The sequence below is a fragment of the Betta splendens genome, chromosome 15 (genome assembly GCF_900634795.4).
Source record: "Betta splendens chromosome 15, fBetSpl5.4, whole genome shotgun sequence".
Classification (NCBI taxonomy): domain Eukaryota; kingdom Metazoa; phylum Chordata; class Actinopteri; order Anabantiformes; family Osphronemidae; genus Betta; species Betta splendens.
In genome coordinates this window covers 10,808,198-10,820,099 of record NC_040895.2, presented here as the reverse complement: position 1 = coordinate 10,820,099, position 11,902 = coordinate 10,808,198, and the positions used below count along the sequence as shown (strand labels likewise).

Sequence of the window (11,902 nt, the reverse complement as noted above, 5' to 3'; positions counted from 1 at the left end):
GTCATAATAAATAGTCCTGGGGAGGAGACAGTCTGATACCAGTTCAAGCGTGAGAATGACGACATTAAATGTTTTTGACCTTTAACCCTGAATATGTAGGACAGCGTCAGATTAACGTTGGGCATAATCTAGAGTGATACTAGAAAAACCAGCAGGACACAAACCACACATGAATGTTTTTCACAAGCTCTTAATGAGGTGCAAACTAACGGATGTCTACATTTTTAGTGCAATCCAGGCACATATGTGAGCTGCACTGTCCATTGATCAGAGCTGTGAGGCCCGTTTTATCTGAGTCCTCAGGCAGTGTTACAGGGCCATGGTGTGTAGCTGCTCAACATGGAGGTCCCCTCATAAGGCCGTCCAAACCAAACAGGAGCACAAGGAATTAACATGCCTGTGTGTGTGTGTGTGTGTGTGTGTGTGTGTGTGTGTGTGTGTGTGTGTGTGTGTGTGTGTGTGTGTGTGTGTGTGTGTGTGTGTGTGTCTGTGTGTGTGTGTGTGTGTGTGTCTGTGTGTGTGTGTGTGTGTGCGTGTGTGTGGTGCAAGTCCTGATGGTTGCTTCTGGAAGTGCTCCTAGTTTAACACCTTTGCATGGTATTGGGTAAGAATTCCAGAGCTCAGCAGCGCGGGGGCCGATGCGTGTTTATCTGCCGGCGTGGGAGATTTGGTGCAGATCAGTTATTGGCCGGTGGCGTTCGACTCGACGTTGCCGCGATCGGTCCAAAACGAACAGCGCTGCGCACGAACAGGGGAGTGACTAACTGGCAGTGCGTTGAGTTTAACTGAACTACCGCGAGTGGATGTTTTGAGAGTGGGCAAAGCAAGAGGTCGCAGGTTAACAGACAGGAGGTCACGACTGTAGGAACAGAAAAGCCAGAGATGTTGTAGGACTTTTGTTGTTTCTGTAGTTTATGTTAAAACAAATGTCTGTCACCTTCAATTTTACATTTAGCATGTGGACATATTGGTGCTATTAATCCTCTCAGCCCTGTGGTGTCCTGGAATGTATATAGGAGAATGTGTTTCATGCTACACTTGACAGAAGTCTATGGGTGATCCTGACTGACCATGACATCTTTTTTGAAAAGTATTTCATTTAAATACTGTCATTACCACAAATACAATTTCCTCATGCTGGGATAATAGCGGAAATGTCAGTGGCAGCAAATAAAACCAAAACTATTCGCTTGGCTGGAAAGTGGTAAGTGAGAAAATGTGTTTTTGTGGTTTGCACAAACTAATCGTTTAATCTGCACTCGCGCTGGAGAATGTCCTGCTTCAGCAGCGAGGCCCATCGGGCCGACACCAGGACGCAGGATGCAAAAGTCAAGAAAACAAGGTCGACCCGCGACCGGAGGCCCGTCGGTGTGCGAGCGCCGTCCGCTTCCTCTGGTAGGTGCGTGTTTGCGAGTGAGAGCCTGTGTTGTGCGCGTGTGTGTGTGTGACTGCGGCGACGGCGGTGACGCGGGGGGTGTGACTCTGTGACCCATTCACATGGTTAATAAAACCTTCATAGAAGCCCAGGAATGTTATGGTTTGTGTGTGTGTGTGTGTGTTTGTGTGTGTGCGTGCGTGTACGGGCTAACGTGTGCGCGTGTGAGAGGCAGAATGAGTGTGTCTGTCTTTGTGTCTGTGATGTCGGGCCTCCTGCAGTGACCCCACGGAGTGCACCATTCCGGCCGCAAACAAAGGGCCGGCTGTTTCCCCCTGCTTCAACCATGGGCTGCTCCAAAACCACCGACCATTCGCCGCCGCGCTAACCAAATATTTCCCTTTTTGCCTCGATTTCGCATCAATGAATAGTTTTGTGTTGGAGGATTTTCTTGGTTTTGAATGAGGGCTGCTAAATACTCAGGCGGTCACACGATCTCAAAAGGCGTCTTGTTTTACCTGAGGCTGTCACAGTCACCTCGAATGACATCTAAATCCAATTTAAAAATCCTGGTCAAGATGGCGACAGACAAACATGACTCTTTAACCAAAATGAGAAAAATGGAATTTTCAAAAACATTTACTGGGTTTCCTGATGTTCACTGAACAGATTACTGTACTATTATCTATTTAGACTATTATCGTATGCACAAACGCTGTTTTATGGCACCATAAAAATATTGATGGTCAGTTGCGACATATTGTTGCAGACTGTAGCATGTAACTGTGTGTGTGTGTGTGTGTGTGTGTGTGTGTGTGTGTGTGTGTGTGTGTGTGAGTGTGTGTGTGTGTGTGTGTGTGTGTGTGTGAGTGTGTGTGTGTGAGTGTGTGTGTGTGTGTGTGTGTGTGTGAGTGTGTGTGTGTGTGTGTGTGTGTGTGTGTGTGCCGCTAACAGTGAGTGTGATCTGAACTGTGATTGGTGGTGCTGTGTTTACTCTGACGCCCATGATATTCATTACAGGCTGCGCTGTGTGCTGCTACTTCCTGAACACGTCCCGTAGGCCGGTGACCTTGACCTCCGCGGGCCGTCCTCAAACCCCTTTGGGCTGGAGCCAGGATGGAGGAAATTGCACCAGAAGATTGATTGGCTAAATCCTTTAATTATTTGGATTTCACAGCGGCAGACCCAGTGACTTTGCCTCTGGTAGTTGACTGTGTCAAACAAAGTCGGGAATGTTGGGCCCTCTCGGCAGAGCGAGCTGTGTTTTTCTTTGTATTCTAAAAATCAAGCGAAATCTAAGGTTTTATTTGAGGCCTGGGGATTGCGGCAGGTTTCATAATATTGACAGAAGGCAGAGACAAAACACTTGGGATTGAGCTTGAGTGTTTTAACTGTAAAACAAATCAAAGGGCACTGATTTGTCACTTCCTCCTCGCTGCACATTTCTTATGTTTTTCAGCTTGAGTCCAGCGAAGGGCTGATGAACGGCTGGGGTGTTTTTCTCCAGTGGAATGTGATCATCTCTGTTGGTGCACGAACCGGTGTTTTAGCAGAATGTGATCCGCCCGCACGCATCCTGCAGAGGTTTGTTTCTGTTGGGCTGAATTTAACCCGGTGGCTCTGTAAAGAAAGCATATATGTAGCACGCATTTGCATTATGATGGATGTCGGATCAACTCTTACTGTCATTTACAGCGTGTACTGTGTGACATGAACGAATGTGCCCTCACAGCGGAGCAATAACTTTGATAAGTATTTCCCGTTAGCGGTGGTTCAGGTCATTCTACAGGGGACCTGAAAGTCATGTTAGCAAGTTTCAGGAAGTAAGAGACCAAATGGTGTAAAGTGACTTATTACTGAAAGACGTGGAAGCGGAGATTAAAAGGAAACATGTTATAATTTCAAGCGGTGTTGAATCAGTTTGATATTTCATGATTCTGGCGGCGGTTCGCTCCGTCCGCCGGGCTCTATTGTCTCTGGTGGCGCTGCGGGCGGCTCCGTCTACAGAACAAACACGCAGTGTGAGCGAGCGAGACCCGTGTTCTGTACGCGGCGGGTCACGGCCGGAGCAGCGGCGGCCGGGTTCGCGGGAACCCACGTCCACTGCGCTTCCTGGCTTCAAACAAAGCCACCTTCACGTTCAGCCGCGGTTTCACGTTCAGTCTAAATCCTGCACAGTTTGATTATGGGAACTGGCAAATATGAAGCAGGCAGATGTGTCTCATTAGGCGAGTAATAAAACCAGATTAGTCTAACCAAAAACAAGCTGGAAAGGAAAAGGAGCAGGTTTATTAATATAAAGACCTTTTCTGCAAAGTGCCAAAGTGAAATATAAATGAATCTGTTATTTTACTGCTGGTACCAAAATATCCCCTCACCTTTGTCTCTATGTCTCTCTGTGCCTTTCTGTCTCGTGACGGAGCCACTGCATCGCGTAGAAAACCTATCGGCAGCTAAAGTTACACAAGTCTGACATCTACATGGCTGCAACCAACAATGTCAATGTCACGTTACCCTGCTTTTATGGTTCAGCGCAGCTCCGTGATTAATGGTGCCAGTCCACATTATCATAGGCTTTACGCATAAAATATAAATATTATTTATGAATGGTTACGGATGTGGTGGTCACGAGCTGTTAACGTTCGGTCTCCGTGTAAGGTGATACCTCGGTCCTGCTCCAGAATCTCTCTGATTCACAGGGTATTTTTCTAAAATGAATAGATTTCCCCTCCTGACATGGAGGGAGCAGCAGGGAAGCGGTGTCAGATGTTGCAGCGTGTGTGTATATAGTCCGTGTGTATTTGTGTTTCATTTGTAAAAGCTCCGTGGACCACGGACCCTTTTCCACCGTCACTATTTTAACCTTTTAATCAAAAACGTTAATTAAATCGTGAGGTCATCATCCTGAAGAAGGAGCAAGTGTCAGCAAACGGGGCTTTTTAATAGAGTGGTGGCGCCGTGCTGAGGAGATAAAGCTATAAGAGGAGGCCATGCTGGGTCATGACAGTGTCAGGAGCGAGACATGTGGCACACACCGGAGTATGGCCGCTAACACCCGGGTCCGCCGGGTCACACAGAGCCGTTTGTTCCACAGCCACGGGCCCTTCCATTCAGTCCCCGGCTCCGCTCCGCTCCGCTCCGTGCCGGGCCCAGAGAGGACTCCTCGCTCCTGGGGCGACTAATGCTGAATGACAGGCAGACCCTGATCAAAGCTGCTCCTGGAAGCCGTCCTGTCACAGCTCGGGGGGGGGCAGCGAGGAGGCGATAAGTGGAGAGACAGGAGCAGCATGTCCTGTCTGGACCCGGGCCAAAGAGCAAGGATCAGACAGCACGACTGGACTCTATTAGCCTCATCGCAGACAATACGCGCTCCACAGTGGACCTCCGCTACTGCTAGATTATCTCATCTCCCTTTATAGTCCAGTGGCCCCGAGCCAGGCCACACTGGAGCTCTGGAGCCGCGAGGTGAGATGCCTGCCTGTCTGGTCCTCACACGTTTGCTAGCTTACTGCTGTAAAAAACGACTCCTGCCTGTGAGGAAGATTTCAGCTTAACACTTTTTACTGCATAAAAACACACATTCAGCTTAGAGATGATTGTTGGTTTGACTGGGTTTTATCTCCAGTGTGTCCAGGTGGAGTAAGCCCTGACTCGTGAACCTGCTTCCATGTCTAACGTTGAGTTCAGCGCGATATGTCATGTTCTGGGGGCACGTTTCTCTCCCATGTTGCCCATTGTGAGCAGAGCCAAGGAAAACACTTTGCTTGGCCCATACTGCTCCTCTGAGCTTCTCTCTTGTTTCCCTGTTAGTGCACTTGGTGAAAGGTGGGACTTTGGGCTGGAGAAATGTGCAGATGTTCTTTTCCAGACAGTAAAAATGATCTTGATCCGATAGACACATATTAGTGTATAGTGGTATTTAGCATCAAAACATCTCAGAGGGAATCAAGAGTCTGAAGATTTATCCTGGCTGTTTATTTTGTAGGAAGCTGTTTGTGACCTCTGCAGTTTGTGCCTCGAGGCCGCCGTTACAATGACCAGGGCCCCGGCGTTGCGGCTCCGCTGCAGTGATTGCCTGCCCGAGCGCCGAGTTCAGCTGGACGTGATGGATGAACGGAGGGCACAGAGCGGCAGCCTGGGCCCGGTAGTGTTTCCCCTTAGTCACCACAGTGCCAATACAAACCTGGACAGGCAAAGACAAATAGGAGAAACCCATTAAGCTCCAACCAACGGGTTGTAGCCACAAGCACCAGCACGTAACGCAGCTTGTTAGTTTGTAGAAGTCAAGCTGCTTTCAACAAACTAATAACTAGTTAATGTACTGCTGTGACAAACACCATTAGTCAACGTGCCCAATTAGCCATTTTTCAAACAATAACATTTGGCAGCAGTTGGGGTCAAGGGTCAACGTATGTCCATTTAGTCTGTAAACAGGAAGTTAAGCCATGCTTCATGTAATTACAAGTGTGAAGTTGTTGCTGAAAACGCTCTTGACCTTTTGCCCTTGTCTTTATTGGTCTTCAACCCCAAAGGTACGAGCAATCCAATATTCAGCTTTACGTCCCTCCTCCTATCTCAGTATATCATTAAAATAGTTTATGTTTGTGTAATTATTTCCTTTTGTTATGGAGCCAGAGGAATAGTTCAATGTTCTAATATTGCATCTTCAAACATGTTCCCATAAATCCTGAAATGCAAATCACAGACCCGGAGGATTTCTCTGGTGCCTTGAGGTCTGAGAGCAGTTTTGATGGGGTGAAATTCAAAAGAATAATCATGGTTTTGGGGAATGAAAACTGAAACCATAGCCAAGCAGGATCCTCTCTGAAGTGCTTCCGTATGCCTCCTGAGTGAAGGAGGCTATGATTTCATTGTTCAGCTGGTACAGTATGTGTTCGGAATTCATATCGCTCCTATCATTATCCACCCAAATCCACCTCATTATGTCAGCCTCTCCCTGTTCCACTGAAATTGTTTCAGTGAAGCTTAAAGGCGGCTCATTTCATTTCACCAGCTCCATCCACAGTAATGGTTAGTGTGGCCCCCGGGCCTGCTCCTGAAATAGCACCAAGAGTGTCTGCTTTAATAGCAGAGATCAGCGTAAGCGTCTTTGAAAACACAGCTCGTCTGTAGCACTGCAGTTTGGCCAACCACAACAAACAGCTTGTGGGGGATGATCCATATGGGACTCTGGACTTTTACGCTGTTCCACTCCTAATATATGCTTGGTCATGATGTATATTTGCAACTGTATGTCACAGCTAATAAACAAATGTTCAAGGAATAAATTACAGGACGTTTAAGATGAACTTTTGCTTTAAAATCTGATTAACGTAAAGAGAAAAAGATAAGACGGTACAAACAATTACAATAAAAAAATATCAAGTAAAAAAGTGACAAAATATGTTAAAATCTAACCTACAATATGCAAATTACTGAAATGTGCAAAAAAACAAAAACAAAAAAAAATAGAACAAGACAAGGCACTCGAGTAAAATTGAAAAATACAGAAAGCGCAGAGCATATTTACCAAATTTGTGTATGGACAACATTTGTGTATGGTGTATTACACATGTATGTTTGTGGAGGTAAATTGCACATCATAATTAGTAAACATTGTAGATTATGGGAGATTTATTGTAATAACACAGCAATTAAAATGAGTGTAGTTGTGGTGTCACTGCAGTGATATGTTGTAGAGTCTGACGGCTGTGGAATGACCTGCGGTAGCGCACCAGAACAGAAGTGGCTGCCACGCGTCAATTTTAGCGACATTATAAAGCATTTAGAAGCCTAATTACAAGAAGATCCTCCACGTGCAGCCAGAAAAACCAAGAGAACAGGAAAACAGCAGAACATGGTATGAAGCCCGGAGGACTGAGAGGGATGGGGTCCACTCCCCCTTTCATAAACCCACATAAACGCACGCGAGCAGCTGTTTTGACGGAGAGGAGTTGCCCAGGCGCTTTTGGACACCGCACCATCAGAAGAAGCCTCTCTTTAGCCTGGCAGAGCCACGTCTCAAGCAGCTCTCACATCCGCAGCGTTCCAGCGCTGCTGTGCGTAATCATGGTGGCGTGTGATGAGCGCCACAATGCCTTTCTTCTGGAACCTGCTGCAGCGCGACGCCCGGAAGGAAGGAAGTGGGCTTCTTCTTCCTGACTGGGAGACTTTAAAGAAGATGACAGCTGACAGATGCCTCGCTCTTGGACTGGAGCGGAGGGTGATGCTTATCAAACACTTGTCATCTTCTGCTTCCCAGAATACATCTGAGCCAGGTCTGGAGGGTGCGGCGCATGTGGCCCCAGGAGAATGAGATACCGCGTCCTTCATTTTCACACTGTGTTGTCTTTCATCTCACTGCTGCTTATGGATCTTTCTGCGAGGGCACTGTGTGAGTTCCCATGGGAACTGAGAGGTGACGTAGTCCCACCGTTTCATTTTTTAGGCTCTCACATGACATGACCCACATTAATTTGGATTCCTGAAGCCCCAAAGCCTTCGCGTCCTTTCTCCGCTTGAGCTGCTACCGAGCGGAGGAGCTTTATCGGCCTTGTTTTCCCGCTGGGCTGGTGTAATGAGCCCAGCTTGTTGATTTATTCCACCTTCAGATCCAAGTCTCGCATGTGCCCGTCCGAATCTGCCCTCTTCCTCCCTCGTTGGGTCAGTGGCACAAGAAGGAGATGAAGTCATTATTATTATTAGTCATTTTTAGCACGGGACGATTCTCGCATACTCACACGCACACACACACACACACACACACACACACACACACACACACACACACACACACACACACACACACACACACACACACACACACACACACACACACACACACACACACACGATCCGGCCACTCTCACCAGCTGGCAGCCTCGGATTGTGGAAGAAGAGGGCTTTGTGATTGAGAAGGGCCTGCTGAGCCCGCTCTAAACACACCCACAGTGCTTCAGGGGAGAGGAGCTGGGAAAGGAGAGGCCTCCGAGAACACAGAGGCCTCAAAGCAGCAGCCAGTGACCCAACCCGCTGCTAACACTTCACATTATCTCCCCAACAGCACTACAGTACACAAGAGAGGCAGCGAGTCCAGTCACAGGACCTACCGTAAGAAAGCAGCCTTTTAAATGCTGTAGGAGGCAACCTGGATGCTGAGAATATGTGGGTCTGCAAGTTGAGTGAGTCGTTACAGAAGATGGAGAGAGAGAGAGAGAAAGTTTGTGTTTGAGGTTCGAGAGGCTTCCATAACGTGTGGGGCAACGCGACGTCTAAAAGCAAAGCAAAATAAACGGAGCGCTGGTGTACAACTGGATTTCATAAAGGCTTTATGTATGACTCCAAGATAAAAGAGCACATAAGATGTCAGGAGTGAAGGAATAATAAACTCCCTGCAGGAGGAAAGCCTGTCAGTCGCCGCCAGTGTGAGAGCGTGTTTGTTCCAAGATTGATGAGGCCGCCGTGCTTGGTGGTACGGGGTTGCCATGGTGACGGTGCTACGGCGTCACGGCGTGACGTGAGGTTCGGCCGTATCCAACAGGTGTGCGTCCGTTCCACTCAAACTGTCCAATGAATAAGACCAGTAGCAAAGTGGCTTATTGGCCAGAACCAAATTCTAATCGCAGGTGAGATAAATGTTGCTTTTGTCCGTTTGCCCATGACATCAGCTGCCAAATGATCCATGATGTTCCATGACATAGTTCGTCAAGCTGCGTGTGTTTTCTGGACGCGTGACATTGTGGAAAGCGTTAGCATCAGGTTGCTGCACGTCAGCTCTAATACACTTCACTCTAGAAGTTGTAAGTCGCGAGTGGTGGAGCCCAGACTCCCTGTTTATCCAAAAATCCCATGTTTGGAATGAAAATCGCCCCAAAATGCTACACGGTCGTCTCCTGGGCCGCGAGGTCAGAAGCAGTCGCTTTTCTCTAACTCTGGTGGTTTCCATTCGCTCTTGAAGGCCAACGCTTTTTTTTTGATGTTTTTTTTTTTGCCATAATGTAAAATCAAATTGTAAAAACTTTTCCCTTCTGTCATAAAAAAAGCGTCCTTGTTTAAGTTTCCAGCACGTGTTCTCTCTGGGTTTTTACCTGGTAAATAGTAGAAACATTTAAATCGGCGGAAAATGCCCCCCCCGCCAGGTAACGCTGTGAAGGTACTGAACAAAAGAACAGCTGGAGACAATGGAGTGAACAATGTAAATAATGAAACAGAGAAAAATCTGAATATACTATAACAGAATTATTATCATTAATGAAGAAGCATCCTGTTGGAAAGTCTAGCTCAGCGCCGTCGCTCGCTGCGGCGAAGCTCGGTGGAGCCACACTTTTACGCTCCAGCCGGTTGATGTCTCAATGCACGCGGGTGAAACGCCTCGACTTCCTGCGCGGTTGTATCTTTGTCCAAGAGAAGCAGAAATTAGCACGCCTCACTGTCTCTGCGTGCGAGCGTGCCGCCCGCTATTAGCATGTGCACGTGCTGGCGGAGGGCGCGGGCGGAGGAAGCGGACGTCAGGGAGAAGCCCGCGGCGAAGCGAGGCGCTTCCTCGCGGAATTCCCTCCGAAGCCGCTGGTCTGTTGCTGTTTCCAGCCACGTGAGAGAAACCACACGGTTGGGCTCTGCGCTCTGCAACGTGTGACGGGAGGATGCTGTGGAAGCGGCTGCACAGGCCGTGGTCTGATGGATGCTCTTCGACGACAGCCTGAAATGTGGGGCCGCACTTGAAAAAATAACTATATGAAGAAAACAAAAAGAAACGCTGCGTTTATTAAAGCTGTCTTCTTAAAGCTTCCTCATCATTGTCAGGGAGTTAGGAGAAGGTCATACATGCAGCCGTGCAGACGCGCACCCCCACACACAGAAAGCATAAACACACGCCGTGATTAATGACTGTGCATGCGGCCCTTATATAACTCTGACAAACGATGCTTTAAATGGGAACCGATGCTCTGTGCTCCTGCGCACACGCACCTTAATGGCAATTTGCATCCTTAATGCCTCGCGTTGGGGATGAAGATATTTAACTGTCGACAAACGCCCGGCCGGGCTTCTCTGTTCTCAACAGGTCGTTACAATAACAACCTGTGCTTGTGGATGTGCACGTCTCTATTGTCTCCCGGCCGTGGCGCGGTCCCGCTGCCCTCCCTTTGTGCCCTGCGCTCTCAACGACGTCTTCCCATCCGCACAGAATGCTAGCGATGGGCCCCTCTGACACGCATTGTTTGCGCAGGAGAATTTAGACCCTCAGCCCTGTGGCCTTGGCCCTCATCTGCAATCCGACCGTGGGCTGTGACTAATGCCTGGTGGGCCCTGCCTCTCTGAGTGTGTGCGGCGACGTGTTTATGTGCGCGTCAGAGAAGGAGAGAGAGTGTGACTAATGCCTGCAGAATGGCATTTATGCATTAGGGGGCCATTAGTAGTTTAGGCTCCTGTGTGGAACAGCGGGGAGGGAGACAGGCATTGTCGTGGCCCCCCCGACTCCCCAATAACAGACAGCGACCACTGCTCCAGCTGCACACAGAGTCATTTTTAGGATGATGGAGAAACAAACAACAGCTGCATGTGTGCAGGAACATGCTGCAGTAAGTGAACATGTTACTTAGCATCCGAATCGGTAGATTAGAGCCTGTTTGATGTAAGTCTTTTATTAAGCACGGCCACGTAGTGCACCAACGGCCGAGGCTTGCCCTTCGTTGGGTGGGCAGAGCTGGAAGCCCCAATATTTGTGCGTGTGAAAGGCAGTAATGAAAGGTGTAAAAATACCGGACCGCTCCAAGATAAACCCGCTCTCCCACCGCCTGACATTTACAGAGGCCTGGAGCGTGGGAGTAAGTGAAGGGGGTTGCCCTGCACTGTGCATACTGTGTCTGTGCGTGTGTGTGTGTGTGTGTGTGTGTGTGTGTGAGAGAGAGGTTTCCCTCCACCTAAGAGAAAAGCTCCATTGATTTAAGCTGGTGCCTCTGTCTCAGTGTCAAGTGCGGCCCAGGGTCAGGAAGGAACGCTGGGATTTTCCACAGGTATACAGTTGTATGTGGGAGTGCGTTTGCGTGTTTCCCGTGTTTGCATAGAAAAGTGTGACGTGTTGAAGTGTGTGAGTCATGCCTAATGGAGAGGGGAAATCTGTTTTCATGGTGTAGGAAAGGGTCAGATGCCCATCTGGAGGTATTTAATGTTGAAGGAGCAACGCATCACAGCAGCGGTTCATTGAAAAACTCCTCCAGGATGTTAACTATTCTGGACGATATATAATATAAATAAATGTTGGATGATGCAAATAACTGCACACAGATCTGTCAAAGGAGGCAAAGAAGGTATTTTATTGCCACAACAATCAAGCCTCCCAGCACCACCTACTGGTAGCTATAATTATAAATGGTGTGTGAAGCAGCAGCACTAAAGGTAGGAACTGTTACAGTCAATAATTTGTCTGTTTAATTCAATCATGCATCATTATAATTAGGAAGAGAGAATTACAGGCCTTATTATAATTAAAAACACAGAATTTATTGAATTACTTGATTTTTCTTGCTG

At 48.0% G+C, this 11,902-nt stretch overlaps 1 long non-coding RNA gene across 1 annotated transcript; it reads left to right on the top strand.

Moving 5' to 3' along the window:
- The first annotated feature begins 1,537 nt into the window (after nt 1–1,537).
- LOC129603074 (uncharacterized) lies at nt 1,538–5,985 on the top strand. Its single transcript, XR_008692653.1, has 2 exons — nt 1,538–2,959; nt 5,361–5,985. It is a non-coding gene; the product is annotated as an uncharacterized LOC129603074 (long non-coding RNA).
- Nucleotides 5,986–11,902: the final 5,917 nt, after the last annotated feature.